Source organism: Dipteris shenzhenensis, chromosome 6 (genome assembly GCF_047967505.1).
Source record: "Dipteris shenzhenensis isolate YYH24624 ecotype China chromosome 6, Dip_SZ_1.0, whole genome shotgun sequence".
In the NCBI taxonomy this organism is placed as follows: Eukaryota; Viridiplantae; Streptophyta; class Polypodiopsida; order Gleicheniales; family Dipteridaceae; genus Dipteris; species Dipteris shenzhenensis.
This window is the reverse complement of record NC_141601.1, coordinates 20,791,558-20,812,851: the sequence shown is the minus strand read 5'-3', so window position 1 is coordinate 20,812,851 and position 21,294 is coordinate 20,791,558.

The window sequence follows — 21,294 nt, the reverse complement described above, 5'->3', positions numbered from 1 at the left end:
ATTGCCCACCACAATGGATCTTAGAGATCTCAGGAGATTTTTTTATAGCAATTTTAGTGCAAGGAAGTAAATCAACCACTAGTGTATCTTATAATGTATTCCCACAACCAATTTTTCTATGAAAAATTGTTACCCAAATCAAAAATTCGTGTTTCTTGTTGCACAATAAAAAATTTCTAAGCTGAATGTTGCCTTGAGAGCCCCCAACTTGCAAACTAGTGTAGTAGATAATCATGCAAATGAATCTCATGCTAGCATGTTGATTGCTAGGAGGGTTGGCATAAATGCCAACCTAGCATCCCATAGTAACGATCTCTTAGTGCTTACCACATAAATTATTTAGAATTAGAGCTGTGCTAGTGCATAGCACCATATGGGCAATTTTAGTGTATGTTTTAGCTCTTTTGGAGCATGCTCATTTATGATCACACAGAGACACTCATATTTGATATCAAATAATATGCTATCACATGCGTTCAGAGGTATATTAGAAATCCCTTAGCACCCCAATAGTGGCCCAAGTCAACAATCTACTCTGAACTTAAAAATTTATCGACCCATACTCTACTAAAAATTCGCAGTCTAGTACAAACTTTCTATTGCAATAGTCTAAGAAGATTTACCGTTTGGCACTTGAGAGAATATGCGAAAAGAGAAACATGTTTGTACTGTTACAAAATTTGTAAGTATTATAAAATTTTGGCAGCCTTGGGCCCCAAGAACAATTAGCCATTTACATCTTGAGGTACAGACTTGGGACTTATGTATAATTCGGTGTTTTCACCTCTTCGTGCATCCCAAAGGAGGTCAAACACAAACAAGGCACCTCTAGTTCAAAAGTAATACTACCCCACCATGCAATCCTTTGAAGGAGGTTAGACATAAATAGGGCCACCAGTGGAGCTCTACTTTGAAAGAAATATTACCCTACCATGCAAGCATGTAAATGAGTTCAGACATAAATAGAGGGGAGAAATGAGCAAACTCTTCCAAAAAAATGCTATTTTCTTGATCGATGTCTAAATGGGGTCCATAGAAAAGAACTAAATGCATGCCATCTACATTCATCCATATCAACCTTGAAATTTAGGTAACAAATGTAAAAGCTACATTGATTTGAAAGGAGATTAGTGTATTTTTTGTTTTACCCTTGCCTCATCCAAAAGACCCCCCCCTTGGGCCTCACATATTGTGAAAAATATGTATAAATCTTAAAATCTTGCATATTTTAAGGATATATACCTTATATTTTGTGGGATGGGGGACTGAAATTTTCATATTTTTCCCTTGCATATTTGCAATGTTTTTAGGAAACCCATGCATATTCTATATGGACCTTGTCCCCCCATACCATAGATTTTGGACGAGGGTAGTAATCCATTACATGTTGAGTTGGTGCCCTGGGGTTTCACTTTTGTATTTCCTATTCATTTGGGTTGTGGCTGATTGCCTTTCAGCCTAGCCTTCTTGTGGCTTGGGTTTTGGAATTTAAATTCTAAGATGTGACTTGCAAGTTGTATACTAGAGGCCATTGTCTCTATAAATAATATTTACTATAACAAAATAAATCTGTCCCTAAATTTGAAGGTTGCAATGCCCTTTAAAGGGATTTTTTTCCTTCTCCAAAAGGGAAGGATAGAAATGAATCTTCAAAATTGTTTTTTACAGTGCCCTTTGGAAGTGATCGAATTAAATTCTAGGGCACCCCTCAAAAAATTCACTTGAGAGTATAGCTTTGATGATAAACTTGGTCTTCGTCCTTACAACCCAATGGTTTTTTATCTTTAATGGCTAGCTAGCTCAATTGCTAATGCTTGCAAGTCACCCCATGTGCTCATGAGTGTTTACATCCATTTTCCTTTCACAGTTCTTTTTTGTAGGAGTAACTTGCATTTGAAACTTAATAGCTCTAATAGAAGAGAGCAATCAAGCATCTTTAGATTCTTATCTAATAGTATGTATCTATAGCCTTTCTTGAATGTCTCTTCATACCAAATAGCTCCAACCACTACTCTCCACTTCTCATAGGTCAGCTCATAATGAAACATGAATGCTTCCTTCACCTTATGTTTGGGATTGGTACACTACAACATAAAGTCTAGGTGATCTTCCTTGTTCTCCTCAAATGTAGTGAGAGCTGCAAAGTTATCCCTCTCTTTTCATGCATAAGTGAGGTCAACAAATTCCTCCCCAAACTATAGTCAACTGCTTGTCTCTTCAACACATTCATCATGTACAAGATGATTTTGGCACAGCATCCATTATTTCACAATTGCAATGACATCTCCCATGATGCAGAACTACAAAAGTGAAAAAGCTATCATATTTTGAGATAAAGGTGGTTGTCTAAAAAGCCCCATTTGCTATGCAAACTGTGTGTCCCATAAATGGTGTCACAATCATAGCTGTTCCCCCTCTCTACTTCATCCACCTTCACCTTGTGGTACACTCTATGCAATAAGCTTTTGTTCAGTCTCTATTTACTATATGTAGAGTGTGCCCCTATGGATAGGCTAGATCCAAACCATCTGACTACATTGGAGGCATTTTATAACTTATCTTGTGGGCATGTTAACTGATGTTGATAAAGATATTGCTTCATATTGTCACCACATCCATCATGTTCTCCCTTGCCATGGCCAGATCCAAATTCCACAAGAGGTTTAGACCAGTGAGGGATTTACAATTTGAAACAAAGTAGAATGCATGGGATAATTTAAAGTAAGAGTATGCCCCATCCAACCACACCCAATGTTGTTTTATTGTTTTTGTTTTTATAGGAATGCCTTTGGTAAACCAATCTTGGTGCAATAGAAATTCATGCTAAACAAATAACATGTCAAGTTCTCTATCATCCAAAATGTTGAAATAGTAGTGCATTGCACTTTCCTAACATACATGGAGTCTACTAGAAGATTAGTATTAGTCATAGAATTTGGCAGATGGCTATAGGTGATATTCACAAAATTGTTATTTGCTTGTTGTACCAGCATGCAATGTGTTTCATCTTATACCAGTGTGCACTTTGTGTTTCATTTTGTTCTTGAAAAGAGTAATTCTCAACAAAATCAATCATAGAGATAATTGTGTCCTTCGGAGAATCAAGGCACGTCCTGAATTCCATATCTTGTCAACGTGCTATTAAATTGTGAATTGTCTAACCTACAATATTGGACATTTCAAATCACCTCCATTTTATTTCCACAGGTTGTATTCCTTGAATTCATTTGGGAAAACAAATTGCCTCTCCTACACACCACACCGTGGACATTTGCCATGAATCCTTTCAATGTAGTGCCACTTAAAATCTCACTTCAGATAAAATAATGGCTTTCACACATGACATATTGTGTCAAATTTGCATCTCCAGGAAACACAAGATGGGCATTGAGTAGTTGATAGATGGGCCATTCACATGGGAGACTTGAGCATGTATCTCCATGAAGCAATGCTCCTATATGATCACATTTCATGTCGGGCATTGTTTTCTTGGGTGTACCCATTTTGGTGAGGTTCAGGGACTTTTCTCTATATGGCCCGGTGGTTGTTTGTGATTGAGCTTTGGGATAGTTTACTAGGCCGGGCCTGGGGACTTAATGTAATTGTCCTAAACCAGCTTGGTGGTTGGAATATCATGCAACTGTGTGGCTAGTTGAGCTCAAACACCACAACAAGATTGGCTTGCACTTAATGTGATTGTCCTAAACAGCTCGATGGTTGGAACATCATGCAATCATAGTTGGGTCAACTCAAACACTAGTTATCCTAAACTAGTCCGGTGGTTGGAATATCATGCAACCATGTGGCTGGTTCAACTCAAACACCAAAGCCAAGCTAGCTTGGACTTAATGCGATTGTCCTAAACGAGCTCCTTGGTTGGAACATCATGCAATCATGATTGGGCCAGCTCAAACACTAGTTAAGGCTAGAGGATGTAGGCACAAGCAATGAAATGTATTTTTGTTGGTTTAGGATTACCTGCAACCCCCAAAAAATATAACCTTTAGTAAATCCCAAACAACCACCACACTTGTTTTAGTAAATCCCAATCAATAAATCTCAAACAAGGGAAAATGTAAATCCCAAATAGTATACTAATCCCAAACAACCACCGAGCTTGTTTTAGTGACAATGGCTGTGCATGAGGGACCATCTAATTCATAGGTTCAGATTAGCATTTAGTTAGATTCAGACTGTAATAACAATGACTGTGCATGATGGACCATCTAATTCATAGGCTCGATTCCGGAATCGGGATTGTAATAATAATGACTTTGCATCTAGTTCACAATCTGAGATTAGGATTTAGTTGGTTTATTAGGCTATGATAACAATAGTTTCGAATGAGATCTCGCCAACTAGCACATTGCAGTGCATTTTGATAAATTCCCCAAAGGTCAGCATCGGCCCAAAAAGATGTGTATGCAATATTGTGTGTGATTCTGCAGATGATTAAATACCTTGAAAGGTGAGTGTGTGTATGTGCATGCATGTGTATGTGCATGCGTGAGTGTGTGTGCACGTGTGTATGCATCTATATGTGTGTGTTGTGTTCTTATGCTTATGAAGTTGTCCTCTCTCCTATCCATTCAATCTCTTCAAGACTAATCGAGATATGCTTATAAAAAGTGAATTCTTTTAAATCCAAAAATGAATGACAATCTCTCTATGATATCTTAAAATTTTATCATCCAAGGCACCTTCAAACTTTTGAAAATATTAACTTTGAATTAGCCTATTATAATAGGATGGATCTAGATTCTCAATGTAACATGAAGGGAAGAATCGTGTTGTTTGGAAAGGGTATGGAAGCATATCATTAATGAATGAATTTTTACAATAGATATCTGAGACTCAAATAATGTGCGCTATTATGAAAGCTCAAAATGTCTTTGTTCAAGTTATATATATTCCTATGTTATTTGTTTAAGACAAGTCTCTCATAACCCAAGCTTAGGATTGTTTTGATTTGAGTGATGCTTATACAAACATTTATCTATGTAGGGACTTGTGGGGTTTTTAAATTAGTCACTTTAAATTAGTGATTTAAAATGTTTTAAACACTTTCTGGAAAAGAAACTTTGAACCATCCATGTAGCAAATTTTTCCTGCTACCCACTGGTTACCACATGGTATTTTTATATACCATGTGGTACTTCGATTATACCATGTGGTATTTCCATGTTAGCACATGGTGCATATGTATATATATATATATACATACATACATACACACACACACGACACACACACATATATATGTATGTATGTATGTATGTATGCATGCATGCATGCATGTGTGTATGCATGTGTGTGTGTGTGTGTTTAGATACATACATATATAAATATAAATATAAGTAAGTAAATAAATATGATCCAGCGTTGTTTTAGTTTTTGCTTTTCCCAAGAATTTAGTTGAGCTTTTGTGATTCTCAAAAAACTAAAAAGGACAAATCAAAGAGGATATTTGAGCAAGAAGAACATTAAAGGATTCAATAAAGCTTCACATAAAAGATGTGAGTTTTTTTGTATCCTTTTGGAAAGCAACTTGTTTGGTTGTGTAACTCACTTTTTTCAGCTTTGATAAACTCACATGTAGATACGAGTTATTTAATTATGTTTATCTTAATGTTTTCAATTATTACAAAAAAATGTGTATGATTTTTTCGATAGAAGTTGTTTCACTAGTTAATATAAGTTAATAAAAAGGGAAGTAGTATTTGATCTTTGTTATTTTGAATCTATAGATGCATACAGTCTTTAATTTCCTTAATAGATTGTAGAGTTAAAACTTGGTAGAAGAAAATTTTTAATTTGAAAGGATTTTATAAAAAACAAGATATATTTTAACATCACTACTACACACGGATCCTATTGTGACGTTTATGTACCGACGTTTAGCGCCCGCTTAGCATTAATTGTCGGTAAGAAAAGCGGGTTTCATAAATCATCGCTATATAGCGACTATTGCTAAAAGTCGCTATATAGCGACTTTCAAAAGTCGCTATATAGCGACACTGATACAAAATATTATAGCGACGTTTTTACAGAGAGGTTTTTTTTTTTAATAGGCCTTAAAAGTTAGTTTTTTCTAATGACAAATTTTTTTAAATTTTCATACATGTTTGAGCTCATAGAGAATAAAAAAATGAGAGCATGTACATCAAGCCTTTGAAGTTCATATATTCACGTCCAAGTTTGAGATGAGAAAAATCAAATAAGAGCATTTACATCAACTGTTTCATCTTGAGCCAAGTTTAAGGCACCAAGCAAGTCTCTATCTCCAGCTCTATACCGAGTTGATCTCCTATATCATCATCGTACTCTAGCATCGTACGTTCACCTAAAAGTATTTGATCATCTTCTTCAATAAAGCTTAAGTGTGGTGATTGATCTTGATGATTGTTGTCATCTTCGTCAATATCGTGATCTCCATCCTCCTCCCGTGCGATGTCATTATGTGCATCTTCCTCTTGGCTCATATGGTGGTCTACATCTTCTTCGCTAGATTCATCAATTGGATCCGGCATTGGTAGTGGCATCTCCATATCAACATCTCGATCTTCAAAAATTTGCTTACTTCGTGGTGCAACTTGGATCACATACCACCATCTTGGATCAGAACGATCCGGATGAAAAACCACCTATATTGAAGATGGGTGCCAAATGTCGTCAATTATATATATATCAATGGACTTTAAAAACGAAAGCTTCGACTAATTAAATCATTAGTATGCACCTGCTCACAGTGCTCGGGAAGAACAAAAGTATCACTTTCATCGGTCCAATGTTTGGTGGAGTCTATTGCAAAGAGACCGCTACTATCTTTTCTCACTGTCGCATGGGGACCGTTGTAAGTAGTTCTAAACCATTTTACATCAAGAATGAAAATAGTAAATCGTCTGAAATCAATTTCATAGATGTCGCATATGGTTCCACAATAATCCAATTGTGAGGAGAGAAGATTGGTATCCGAAGCACTTGCTCGGCTATCTTGTGTGAAGTTAGCCATGACTCCACAATCATACGTGACTCTCTTTGAATCGATGCGTTCCACGTGAAAATGTCATCCATTTGACCATAATGCACTGTACTTTTTGTACTGTAAAAGAGCATCATTAAAACAATGAAGATGCACCTATTTTATAGCATATATTGCCACAAATAATTACTTAATTACGTCAAGAGATAAGAAACTTACATGCACTATACATCCAAATGATAACTCTCGCTCGCACTCATTTATTGTCTCTCCATCATGTTCGGCTTTACGTAGAGCTAGTTGTAGCCAATCAAGTGACATGTGAGTAGGGAGAAGAGCCAGATCTCGTGGATATGGTTGTGATCGCCTATACATTACTCTGAATCTCGTCCTTGCATTTATTCTTTCTGCTTTGGCCACTTCATATCTCTCAATCCACTTCTGCATCTCAGGGCTATTGAGGATACAAAACTTATTGAATTTCTCCATTTGCTCTTCGCTCATCTTTCTTTCAATCCCTTTTCCTTGGGGAACGTCGCCAACGATGCGATCATCATCCTTGTTGTGCCAAGCTTGCGGCATATCAAGATCCGTGGACGCAAGAAACTCTGTGATATATACTAATGACTCTTGCACAAGCCATCCCTCTGCCATGCTTGCTTCTGATCTTGCTCTTTGTCTTACAAACCCCTTTAAAGTTTTCATAAACCGCTCGAGAAAAAACATCCATCGACTATGAATGGTACCTGCTATAGCGACCTCATCAACTATGTGGACAAGCAAGTGGACTTGAGTTGTCATAATGCTCGAGGGAAAGTGCTTCTCAAGCAAGCATACGGCTTTGATGGATTCCACCCTAGCCTTCTCGATGCTCGATGTAGAGATCTCTTTTTGAGATATCCACCTATTTCACATGTCCATGCATATGTAAGATATTTGAGATATCCACCTATTTCACATGTCCATTAAGAAAATACATAATGCGATTTGATAGTAAGCATACCTCACAATACCACAGATCTTGAATATAGCATTTCTAACATCTTCTTGTAAGCACCCTTTTATTGTAATTGGGAGGATGAACTATCAAAGCAACGATGAAGTCATGTCAACAATATAACATAATAATAATTACCCTAACGCATCACTATTATTGGTACACTAATTCTACTTAGAATACCTGTAAGACCTTGTGCCAATCATGGGACTTGAGGCCACTAAGCTTATTGTCTTTGAAAATGCTCCTTTCAAGCAACGCATGTACCTTGTCGGTGTTTGAAAATTGGCAATGTCTGCCTTGACCGCTACCTCCTCCCTCGTAGAGAGGATCCACGTTGCTTTCGGGAGGACAACTTTTCCTGAAGCATGCACTTGGGGCCACAAACGAGACATCCTATTCATAGCACGCAAGTCTTCTCGCACTCCTCTCGAGTCCTTGGAACCAACCAAGTGTGCCCAAATAGTAGCCCCCACATTCTTGAAGATATGCATGGGATCCAAGAGATGATTGATTTGTAACTGACCCCAATAAGGAAGCTCGTGAAAGATCGATAGCCTCTTCATACCAGGAGGAGGTTCCTCTCCATTTGCCCTCCAAGCTTGAATCCAATCACTTGCCTTCAAATATGATGGTGGTGGATCAAGCTGACCTCCACGTGTGAGATGGTCGAGCGAAAGGTATCAAGCATGACCTTCATAAACATTTTTCCTCATATGTTTGGAGTAGCATGCAAGCGATTTCAAAGCCCGTCCACAAACAGGACAAGCATGGTAGCCACTTGTAACAAGTCCTGCACGCGTGCATGAATGTGTTAGTACAAGACATGCATGCAAAAGAGAGTAAAAAAAGCATAATCCCTCATTGTACATGTAAAGACACAACCACGTACCTGCGCACTCTCCATATCCTGGGTAGTCATGCATGGTCCACATCAAGATACCCCTGACCAAAATATCATTGGTATGTCTAGGAGCTCTGGAAATATCAAAGACCTGCACTCCTCTCCATAATATCTGTAACTCCTCTATCAAAGGTGCCATGTACACGTCCATGTTTTTTGCCTTCTACTTTCCTGGCACAAGTAGTGCAAGCATGAGGTGTCCCTTTTTTATTGTTAGCCATGGTAAGATATTGTAATTCACCACGACTATGGGCCATGTCGACCAAGATGTCAAGCGTAACCCGAAAGGATTCACGCCGTCCATGGCTAGCCCAAGATGTAAGTTGAGTGGCTCCCTCGGAAAGTCCGGCCATTGATTATCTATGTGCTTCCAAGCTGCACTATCTGCGGGAATCCTCAATGTGTGATCAGTGGACCGATGAGATGCATGCCATGTCATCAACTCCGCTATGGATTTGCATCGAAACATGTGTTGTATTCTTGCAATGATGGGAAAGTGTCTTAAGACCTTTACCGGTATCCGCTCACCTTGCAAGTCATCTCTATATTGTTGTTCCCCACACTTTGGACAACTAGCCAAATCTCCATGCTCACGACAAAAGAGAATACAATCATTACGGCAAGCATGGATGGTATCATAATCCATACCCACCGTTGTTAGCATCTTTTTCGCTTCATCTCTTGATGCGGGCATAGTATTTGGTGCAAGCAACATCTTCTGGAGCAACCTATGACAAAGACACTATCCAAATGATGATTCTCAAAACAAACAATATCCAAATAATGAGTCAAATTAATGCAAGGGCTAACCTCATTAAGGCCGAGACACTTGTATCTGACCACCCATACTGTACTTGTAGATTCAAGATTGAGAGACAAGCACGTAGTTAAGACATCCTAGCACCCTCGTACAATTGTGTTGATTGCAACTCTCGCATTTTGACCTCAGACTCTGAAATCACGTGTACGTGGGATGTAGTGCCCCTAAAAATGGAATCCATCATGTCGACCATACCCTCGTCATCATTCGGGAGACTATAGTCTTGTTGAAAGTGAGAAGGTATATGTGTACCCTCATCACCCTCCTCATCCTGTTTTAAGATTTCGTGTAAATATAAGATCTTCTATTTCCTGGTATACAATAAGATTGCGAACTTAAATAGCTTTGACTTACCGATGATCTATCAACATGTGCAACACCAACGGGGGGTACTGGTTCCAGCTCCTCCCCATACATCCGCAAGTGGCGCATGATAATACGATGTTGATGTCGTACTTCTCGCTTGCAATGAGTGCAATGACAGTATAACCTCTCCATAAGCCACTTCGTGCTCCCGGGCATTGGCGCATCATCGGACGAGCTTCCACTCATCCCTTCCATCTACACTTATAAAATCACAACATAAGCATGAAGAGGAGATATTGACAATTATAAAATAGCATGTTTGAGCTTCTCTTGAGGCCACATCAAAAAAGTGACAGTAAGTGTCGCTATATAGTGATGCTTTCCTCAGTTCCATCGCTATATAGCGATGTTTTTAATTAAAAACGTTGCTATATAGTGACGAATAAGCGTCGCTATATAGCAACGCTGTGGGTTAAAACCCGAAACGCTAAACGCGCGGCGTTTTCTTCATACTATTCCCTAATCTCTTAAGTAAGCAACCCAAAATCTCCTCCCACCTATTTTCGACGACCTCCCACCTATTCCAAGCAACCTCCCACTCTATTTTCCACTCCTCACCCTTCTCCTACCTCTTGTACTCCCTCTCTATCCTTTTCCCTCTTTGGTTTCTTGAAAGGAAGTTCTTCAAGAGGTGAGTTTGTTTCAACAATGTAGGTTGTTTGTTTGTTAGCTTTAGTTTTGTGAGTGTTTCTTCTTGTATTGCTAAACCTGTAAACTAGTTTTCATGCTTGTTTTAAAAGGATTGAAACAAAAAATGAGATTTCAAGAAAGAAAGAAAACTCAACTCTTTTTTCTGTATTTCTCTTCCTTCTCTTTCTCCTTCTCTTCTCAATCTCCTCCTTTCCTTGTCTCCTCAATCTCCTCCCTTCAAGAAGTTGCTTTTGTAATCTCCTCCTTCCACTAACATCTTATTTGAAAAAATGGGTTGTTTTCTCTCTTTTGTAGGGCCAGTCCAGTACACCGAGCAGGACATACTATTTCAGGTAAGTGCTTCCTCTTTTTTCCATTTATTATTTTTGTTATTTGCATTGGCCTGCAGCTAGCGCCTTAAGCGCTAGCTGCAGTGATGGGCGTAGGAGCCCTCTCTTCCCCTCCCACTCTTTCCTTCTTCCCTCTTCTCTTATTCTCTTTTTTCCCCCTTCTCCTTTTTCCCCCTTCTCTTTTTTCCCTCTTCTCTTATTCTCTCTTTCCCCCTTCTCTATTTCCCCCTCATCTCTTTTCCCTTCTCTCTTTCCTTTCCCTCTTATTCTCTATTTCCTTTCCCTCTTATTCTCTTATGCTTATGCTTCTCTCATTCCCCCTTTTCTCTTTCCCCCTTCTCTATTTCCCCCTTCTCTCATTCGCATAAGCTCATTTTTTGGTAAAATCCAGTGTATTTATATCCTCATAAATTTACAATATGGGAAGTCTCCCACACACTAGCAATGGACTCCAAAAGAGAGCCCAATGGAAGAACTCAAAAACAAGTAGAGAACACTTCAAGGCTAGTAGCATCCAAGTCCCTTGCAGCAAGACTGTCATGTAAGGATTGCTTGAGGGACATTCTGAAGAAAATATATGCCTGAGGAAACTGTTGACCCATCCTAGAATGCAGTCTCTGTGTCCAAATGGTCCATGCATGAGCATAAGCATGAGCTTATGCTTATGCTAATGCTTAAGCATAAGCATAAGCTCATGCTTATGCTCATGCATGAGCATGAGCTTATGCTTAAGTTTCCCCCTTCTTTATGCTTCAATTTCTGCATAAGCTTATGCTTATGCATGAGCTTATGCGGAAATAGAGAATGAGAGAAGCATAAGCTCATGAGCTTATGCTTAAGTTTCTGCATAAGCTCATGAGCTTATGCTTAAGTTTCCGCATAAGCTCATTCTCTATTTCCGCATAAGCTCATGCTCATGCATGAGCATGAGCTTATGCTTAAGTTTCCGCATAAGCTCATGCTTATGCATGAGCTTATGTGGAAATAGAGAATGAGAGAAGCTTATGTAGAAACTCATTCTCTATTTCCGCATAAGCTCCTTCTCTTTTTCCGCATGAGCATAAGCATGAGCATGAGCTTATGCTTAAGTTTCCGCATAAGCTCATGCATAAGCATGAGCTTATGCAGAAATAGAGAATGAGAGAAGCTTATGCAGAAACTCATTCTCTATTTCTGCATAAGCTCCTTCTCTTTTTCCGCATGAGCATAAGCATGAGCTTATGCTAATGCATGAGCATGAGCTTATGCTTATGCTTATGCTTATGCATAAGCATAAGCATAAGCATAAGCTCATGCTTATGCTCATGCATGAGCATGAGCTTATGCTTAAGTTTCCGCGTAAGCTCATGCTTATGCATGAGCTTATGCGGAAACTCATTCTCTATTTCCGCATAAGCTCCTTCTCTATTTCTGCATGAGCATAAGCATGAGCTTATGCTTATGCTTATGCTTAAGCATGAGCATAAGCATAAGCTTATGCTTATGCTCATGCATGAGCATGAGCTTATGCTGAAGTTTCCGCATAAGCTCATGCTTATGCATGAGCTTATGCGGAAATAGAGAATGAGAGAAGCTTATGCGAAAACTCATTCTCTATTTCCACATAAGCTCTTTCTCTTTTTCCGCATGAGCATGAGCTTATGCTTAAGTTTCCACATAAGCTCATGCTTATGCATGAGCTTATGCGGAAATAGAGAATGAGAGAAGCTTATGCGGAAACTCATTCTCTATTTTCACATAAGCTCCTTCTCTTTTTCCGCATGAGCATAAGCATGAGCTTATGCTTATGCTTATGCTTAAGCATAAGCATAAGCATAAGCATGAGCATAAGCTCATGCTTATGCTCATGCATGAGCATGAGCTTATGCTTAAGTTTCCGCATAAGCTCATGCTTATGCATGAGCTTATGCGGAAATAGAGAATGAGAGAAGCTTATGCGGAAACACATTCTCTATTTCCGCATAAGCTCCTTCTCTTTTTCTGCATGAGCATAAGGATGAGCTTATGCTTATGCGTATTAAGCATAAGCTCATGCTTATGCTCATGCATGAGCATGAGCTTATGCTTAAGTTTCCGCATAGGCTCATGCTTATGCATGAGCTTATGCGGAAATATGAGAGAAGCATAAGCATGAGCTTATGCTTCTCTCATTCTCTATTTTCGCATAAGCTCATGCATAAGCATAAGCTCGTGCATAAATAAATAGAGAATGAGCTTATGCAGAAATAGAGAATGAGAGAAGCATAAGGTTCTCTCATTCTCTATTTCCGCATAGGCTCATGCTTATGCATAAGCTTATGTTGAAATAGAGAAATAAATAAGGGGGAAACTTAAGCATAAGCTCATGCTCATGCATGAGCATAAGCATGAGCTTATGCTTATGCTTATGCTTATGCTTAAGCATTAGCATAAGCATAAGCTCATGCTTATGCTCATGCATGAGCATGAGCTTATGCGAATGAGAGAAGGGGGAAAGAGAGAAGGGGGAATGAGAGAAGCATAAGCATAAGAGAATAAGAGGGAAAGGAAATAGAGAATAAGAGGGAAAGGAAAGAGAGAAGGGAAAAGAGATGAGGGGGAAATAGAGAAGGGGGAAAGAGAGAATAAGAGAAGAGGGAAAAAAGAGAAGGGGGAAAAAGGAGAAGGGGGAAAAAAGAGAATAAGAGAAGGGGGAAGAAGGAAAGAGTGGGAGGGGAAGAGAGGGTTCCTATGCCCATCACTGCAGCTAGCACTTGAGGCGCTAGCTGCAGGCCAATGCAAATAACAAAAATAATAAATGGAAAAAAGAGGAAGCACTTACCTGAAATAGCATGTCCCGCTCGGTTTAGTGGACTGGCCCTACAAAAGAGAGAAAACAACCCATTTTTTCAAATAAGATGTTAGTGGAAGGAGGAGATTACAAAAGCAACTTCTTGAAGGGACGAGATTGAGGAGACAAGGAAAGGAGGAGATTGAGGAGACAAGGAGAAAGAGAAGGAAGAGAAATACAAAAAAAAGAGGTGAGTTTTCTTTCTTTCTTGAAATCTCGTTTTTTGTTTCAATCCTTTCAAAACAAGCATGAAAACTAGTTTACAGGTTTAGCAATACAAGAAGAAACACTCACTAAACTAAAGCTAACAAACAAACAACCTACATTGTTGAAACAAACTCACCTCTTGAAGAACTTCCTTTCAAGAAACCAATGAGGAAAAGAATAGAGAGGGAGTACAAGAGGTAGGAGAAGGGTGAGGAGTGGAAAATAGAGTGGGAGGGTGCTTGGAATAGGTGGGAGGTCATCGAAAATAGGTGGGAGGAGATTTTGGGTTGCTTACTTGAGAGATTAGGGAATAGTATGAACAAAACGCCGCGTGTTTAGCGTTTTGGGTTTTAACCCACAGCGTCGCTATATAGCGACGCTTATTCGTCATATATAGCGACGTTTTTAATTTAAAACATCGCTATATAGCGACGGAACAGAGAAAAGCGTCGCTATATAGCGACGCTTACTGTCACTTAATTTTTTGATGTGGCATCAAGAGAAGCTCAAACATGCTATTTTATAATTGTCAATATCTCCTCTTCATGCTTATGTTGTGATTTTATAAGTGTAGATGGAAGGGACGAGTGGAAGCTCGTCCGATGATGCGCCAATGCCCGGGAGCACGAAGTGGCTTACGGAGAGGTTATACTATCATTGCACTCATTGCAAGCGAGAAGTACGACATCAGCGTCGTATTATCATGCGCCACTTGCGGATGTATGGGGAGGAGTCGGAACCAGTACCCCCCGTTGGTGTTGCACATGTTGATGGATCATCGGTAAGTCAAAGCTATTTAAGTTCGCAATCTTATTGTATACCAGGAAATAGAAGATCTTATATTTACACGAAATCTTAAAACAAGATGAGGAGGGTGACGAGGGTACACATATACCTTCTCACTTTCAGCAAGACTATAGTCTCCTGGATGACGACGAGGGTATGGTCGACATGATGGATTCCATTTTTAGGGACACTACATCCCACATATACGTGATGTCAGAGTCTGAGGTCAAAATGCGAGAGTTGCAATAACACAATTGTACGAGGGTGCTAGGATGTCTAAACTACGTGCTTATCTCTCAATCTTGAATCTACAAGTACAATATGGGTGGTCGGATACAAGTGTCTCGGCCTTAATGAGGTTAGCCCTTGCATTAATTTGACTCATTATTTGGATATTGTTTGTTTTGAGAATCATCATTTGGATAGTGTCTTTGTCATAGGTTGCTCCAGAAGATGTTGCCTGCACCAAATACCATGCTCGCATCAAGAGATGAAGCGAAAAAGATGCTAACAACGGTGGGTATGGATTATGATACCATCCATGCTTGCCGTAATGATTGTATTCTCTTTCGTCGTGAGCATGGAGATTTGGCTAGTTGTCCAAAGTGTGGGGAACAACGATATAGAGATGACTTGCAGGGTGAGCGGATACCGGTAAAGGTCTTAAGACACTTTCCCATCATTGCAAGAATACAATGTTGAGATATCGAGCTCCACTCGCGATATGCCAGGGTGACTGTTGTGCATTTATGTCACCGACTTGTTAGCTGGAGATGCAGTTGGTACACCACTCACGAATAATAGCTGGATGACAGCTATCCTTATCTACACTAGTTCGTGGCTCAGTTAGTATGCCACCTTAGTTAGTTGAGTTTGGTTTGAGACCCACATATAGGGTTCTTCTATTTCTTTGTACTAGAGTTCTTTTGGCTTTCACAACTAAGAAGAGGAAAATTGTTTTCAGCCTCCACCTTTGTGTGTATTTCCCCATTGTGCATGTGAGAAAGCCACAAGTGAGACTCCTTCCCTCTCTCCCACTATCTTCACATGGTATCAGAGCCTTGTTCGTGGTAAGGAGCTCAAGAAAGCAAGCCAAGTTCGTGGTGTCCTAGTAAGAGGACCAGTGTTGCTTTCCTATTTCGAGTTTGGGAGCAAATCTCTGCAGGTAGCACAGCCAGAAGTGCAGGAGTGCACTGTTTCAGATTGAGACGCCCTTCACGGTGTGGCGAGACCGCAGTATATGCTGCGGGAGAGGCCGTTTCGGGGCCCGTTTTGAAGGCGGAAGTTCTTCTCAAGCACTCAGAAAAAGGCCCTGTTTTTTGCTGTGCGACCACTGTGCGGCTAGTCGGTGGAAAGGTGCCGCAGAAATTGCATCGTATGCCTGTGTGCAGAGATATTGGGAGTTGCAGATTCATGCCTGTTGCCTGTTGATGCAAAATCATCACTAGGAAGTGACTGTGTGGTGAAATACCACTTTCGTCAGTTTTGCAGATCTGCCCGTGTGGGGCAAAAGCTGTGTTTCTGCAGTGACAGAATATTTTGCAGTGTTCTGTAATGGCATCTGATTCTCTTTCACAAATTGTCACTGAAAAGCTTGACAAGAACAACTTCCAGGCATGGAAGTTTAGAATGACGAATTTCTTGATGGGAAAAGGCTATTGGGTGAGAGAACACACCTAAGGGCGTGTTTTTTTGCGGATGTGCATACCACTAGGGAAAAAACGGTGTATAATGTGTGATCTACCATGCAAATGATATCCGATGCTGATAATACTTTGCACACACCTCAACGTAGTTGAAACGGACTTGTGTGCAAAGTGGAGCCCCCATCCGAAAAGTACTTGTTTGAATAACACACCTAGGACCGTGTTTTTTCATGGTTGCGCATGACACTAAGGCAAAAACGGTGTTTTATGCTTGATCGACAATGCAAAGCATATCCGATGGGCACAATACTTTGCACACACCTTCAACTAGGTGGAATTGACTTACATGCAAAGTGAAACGCCCATTCCATAAGTGCTTGATCGGATAACATACCTAGCAGCGTGTTCTTTTATGGATGTGCATGACACTAGAGCAAAAATAGTATTTAATGCTCGATCGACCATGCGAAGGATATCCGAAGGGCACAATACTTTTCATACACCTCAACCTAGGTGGTATTGAAATGTTCTCAAAGAGGCACACCCATCCCATAAGTACTTGTTCAGATAACACACCTAAGGGCGTGTTTTTTTGCGGATGTGCATACCACTAGGAAAAAAATGGTGTATAATGCATGATCGACCATGTAAATCATATCCGATGTTGATAATACTTTGCACGCACCTCAACGTAGTTGAAACGGACTTGTGTGCAAAGTGGAGCCCCCATCCGATAAGTACTTATTTGAATAACACACCTACGGCCTTGTTTTTATATGGTTGTGCATGACACTAAGGCAAAAATGGTGTTTTATGCTTGATCAACAATGCAAAGCATATCCAATGGGCACAATACTTTGCACACACCTTCAACTAGGTGGAATTAACTTACATGCAAAGTGGCACGCCCATCCCATAAGTGCTTGATCGGATAACATACCTAGGAGCGTGTTTTTTTACGGATGTGCATGACACTAGAGCGAAAATAGTATTTAATGCTCGATCGACCATGCAAAGGATATCCGATGGGCACAACACTTTTCATATGCCTCAACATAGGTGGTATTGAAATGTTCTCAAAGAGGCACACCCATCCGATAAGTACTTGGTTAGATAACACACCTAAGCGCGTGTTTTTTTGTGGATGTGCATACCACTAGGGAAAAAATGGTGTATAATGCGTGATCTACCATGCAAATCATATCCGATGGTGACAATACTTTGCACACACCTCAAGGTAGTTGAAACAGACTTGCGTGCAAAGTGGAGCCCCCATCCGATAAGTACTTATTTGAATAACACACCTACGGTCATGTTTTTATATGGTTGTCCATGACACTAAGGCAAAATAGGTGTTTTTTGCTTGATTGACAATGCAAAGCATATCCAATGGGCACAATACTTTGCACACACCTTCAACTAGGTTGAATTGACTTACATGCAAAGTGGCACGCCCATCCCGTAAGTGCTTGATCGGATAACATACCTAGCAGCGTGTTTTTTTACGGATGTGCATGACACTAGAGCAAAAATAGTATTTAATGCTCGATCGACCATGCAAAGGATATTCGATGGGCACAACACTTTTCATACGCCTCAACCTAGGTGGTATTGAAATGTTGTCAAAGAGGCACACCCATCCGATAAGTACTTGGTCAGATAACACACCTAAGGGCGTGTTTTTTTGCAGACGTGCATACCACTAGGAAAAAAATAGTGTATAATGTGTGATCGACAATGCAAATCATATCCGATGGTGACAATACTTTTCACGCACCTCAACATAGTTGAAATGGACTTGCGTGCACAGTGGAGCCTCCATCCGATAAGTACTTGTTTGAATAACACACCTAGGACCGTGTTTTTTCATGGTTGTGCATGACACTAAGGCATTAATAGTGTTTTATGCTTGATCGACAATGCAAAGCATATCCGATGGGCAGAATACTTTGCACACACCTTCAATTAGGTGGAATTGACTTACATGCAAAGTGGCCCGCCCATCCCATAAGTGCTTGATGGGATAACATACCTAGCAGCGTGTTTTTTTACGGATGTGCATGGCACGAGCAAAAATAGTAATTAATGCTCGATCGACCATGCAAAGGATATCCAATGGGCACAGCAATTTTCATACGCCTCAACCTAGGTGGTATTGAAATGTTCTCAACGAGGCACACCCATCCCATAAGTACTTGGTCAGATAACACACCTAAGGGCGTGTTTTTTTATGGATGTGCATACCACTAGGAAAAAAACGGTGTATAATGCGTGATCGACCATGCAAATCATATCTGATGGTGACAATACTTTGCATGCACCTCAACGTAGTTAAAACGGACTTGCGTGCAAAGTGGAGCCCCCATTGTTTGAAAAACACACCTATGGTCGTGTTTTTATATGGTTGTCCATGACACTAAGGCAAAAACAGTGTTTTATGCTTGATCGACAATGCAAAGCATATCCGATGGGCACAATGCTTTGCACACACCTTCAACTACGTGGAATTGACTTACATGCAAAGTGGCACGCCCATCCCATAAGTGCTTGATCGGATAACATACCTAGCAGTGTCATGCACATCCGTAAAAAAACACGCTAGAGCAAAAATAGTATTTAATGCTCGATCGACCATGCAAAGGACATCCGATGGACACAACACTTTTCATACACTTCAACCTAGGTGGTATGGAAATGTTCTCAAAGAGGCACACCCATCCGATAAGTACTTGGTCAGATAACACACCTAAGGGCGTGTTTTTTTGCGGATGTGCATACCACTAGGGAAAAAACAGTGTATAATGCATGATCGACAATGCAAATCATATCCGATGGTGACAATACTTTTCACGCACCTCAACGTAGATGAAAGGGACTTTGCGTGCAAAGTGGAGCCCCCATCCGCTAAATACTTGTTTGAATAACACACCTAGGACCGTGTTTTTTCTTGGTTGTGCATGACACTAAGGCAAAAACGGTGTTTTATGCTTGATCGACAATGAAAAGCATATCCGATGGGCACAATACTTTGCACACACCTTCAATTAGGTGGAATTGACTTACATGCAAAGTGGCACGCCCATCCCATAAGTGCTGATAGGATAACATACCTAGCAGCGTGTTTTTTTACAGATGTGCATGACACGAGCAAAAATAGTATTTAATGCTCGATCGACCATGCAAAGGATATCCAATGGGCACAACAATTTTTGTATGCCTCAACTTAGGTGGTATTGAAATGTTCTCAAAGAGGCACACCCATCCCATAAGTACTTGGTCAGATAACACACTTAAGGGCGTGTTTTTTTACGAATATGCATACCACTAGGGAAAAAACGGTGTATAATGCGTGATCCACCATACAAATCATATTTCATGGTGACAATACTTTGCACGCACCTCAACGTAGTTCAAAAAGACTTGCGTGCAAAGTGGAGCCCCCTTCTGATAAGTACTTATTTGAATAACACACCTACGACCGTGTTTTTATATGGTTGTCCATGACACTAAGGCAAAAACGGTGTTTTATGCTTGATCGACAATGCAAAGCATATTCGATGGGCACAATAGTTTGCACACACCTTCAACTAGGTGGAATTGACTTACATGCAAAGTTTCACGCCCATCCCATAAGTGCTTGATCGGATAACATACCTAGCAGCGTGTTTTTTTACGAATGTGCATGACACTAGACCAAAAATAGTATTTAATGCTCGATCGACCATGCAAAGGATATACGATGGGCACAACACTTTTCTTATGCCTCAACCTAGGTGGTATTGAAATGTTCTCAAAGAGGCACACCCATTCGATAAGTACTTGGTCAGATAACACACCTAAGGGCGTGTTTTTATGCGGATGTGCATACCACTAGGGAAAAAACGGTGTATAATGCGTGATCGACCATGCAAATCATATCCGATGGTGATAATACTTTTCATGCACCTCAAGGTAGATGAAACGGACTTGCGTGAAAAGTGGAGCCCGCATCCGATAAGTACTTATTTAAATAACACAACTACGGTCATGTTTTTATATGGTTGTGCATGACACTAAGGCAAAAACGGTGTTTTATGCTTGATCGACAATGCAAAGCATATCCGATAAGCACAATACTTTGCAAACACCTTCAACTAGGTGGAATTGACTTACATGCAAAGTGGCACGCCCATCCCATAAGTGCTTGATCGGATAACATACCTAGCAGCATTTTTTTTTACGGAAGTGCATGACACTAGACCAAAAATAGTATTTAATGCTCGATCGACCATGCAAAGGATATCCAATGGGCACAACACTTTTTGTACGCCTCAACCTAGGTGGTATTAAAATGTTCTTAGAGAGGCACACCCATCTGATAAGTACTTGGCCAGATAACACACCTAAGGGCGTGTTTTTTTGCGGATGTGCATACCACTAGGGAAAAAACAGTGTATAATGCGTGATCTACCATGCAACTCATATCCGATGGTGACAATACTTTGCACATACCTCAACGTAGTTGAAATGGACTTGTGTGCAGAGCAGAGTGGAGCCCCCATTCGATAAGTACTTGTTTGAATAACACACCTAGGACCGTGTTTTTTCATGGTTGTGCATGACACTAAGGCAAAAACGGTGTTTTATGCTTGATCGACAATGCAAAGAATATCCGATGGGCATAATACTTTGCACACACCTTCAACTAGGAGGAATTTACTTACATGCAAATTGGCACGCCCATCCCATAAGTGCTTGATCTGATAACATACCTAGCAGCATGTTTTTTTACGGATGTGCATGACACTAGAGCAAAAA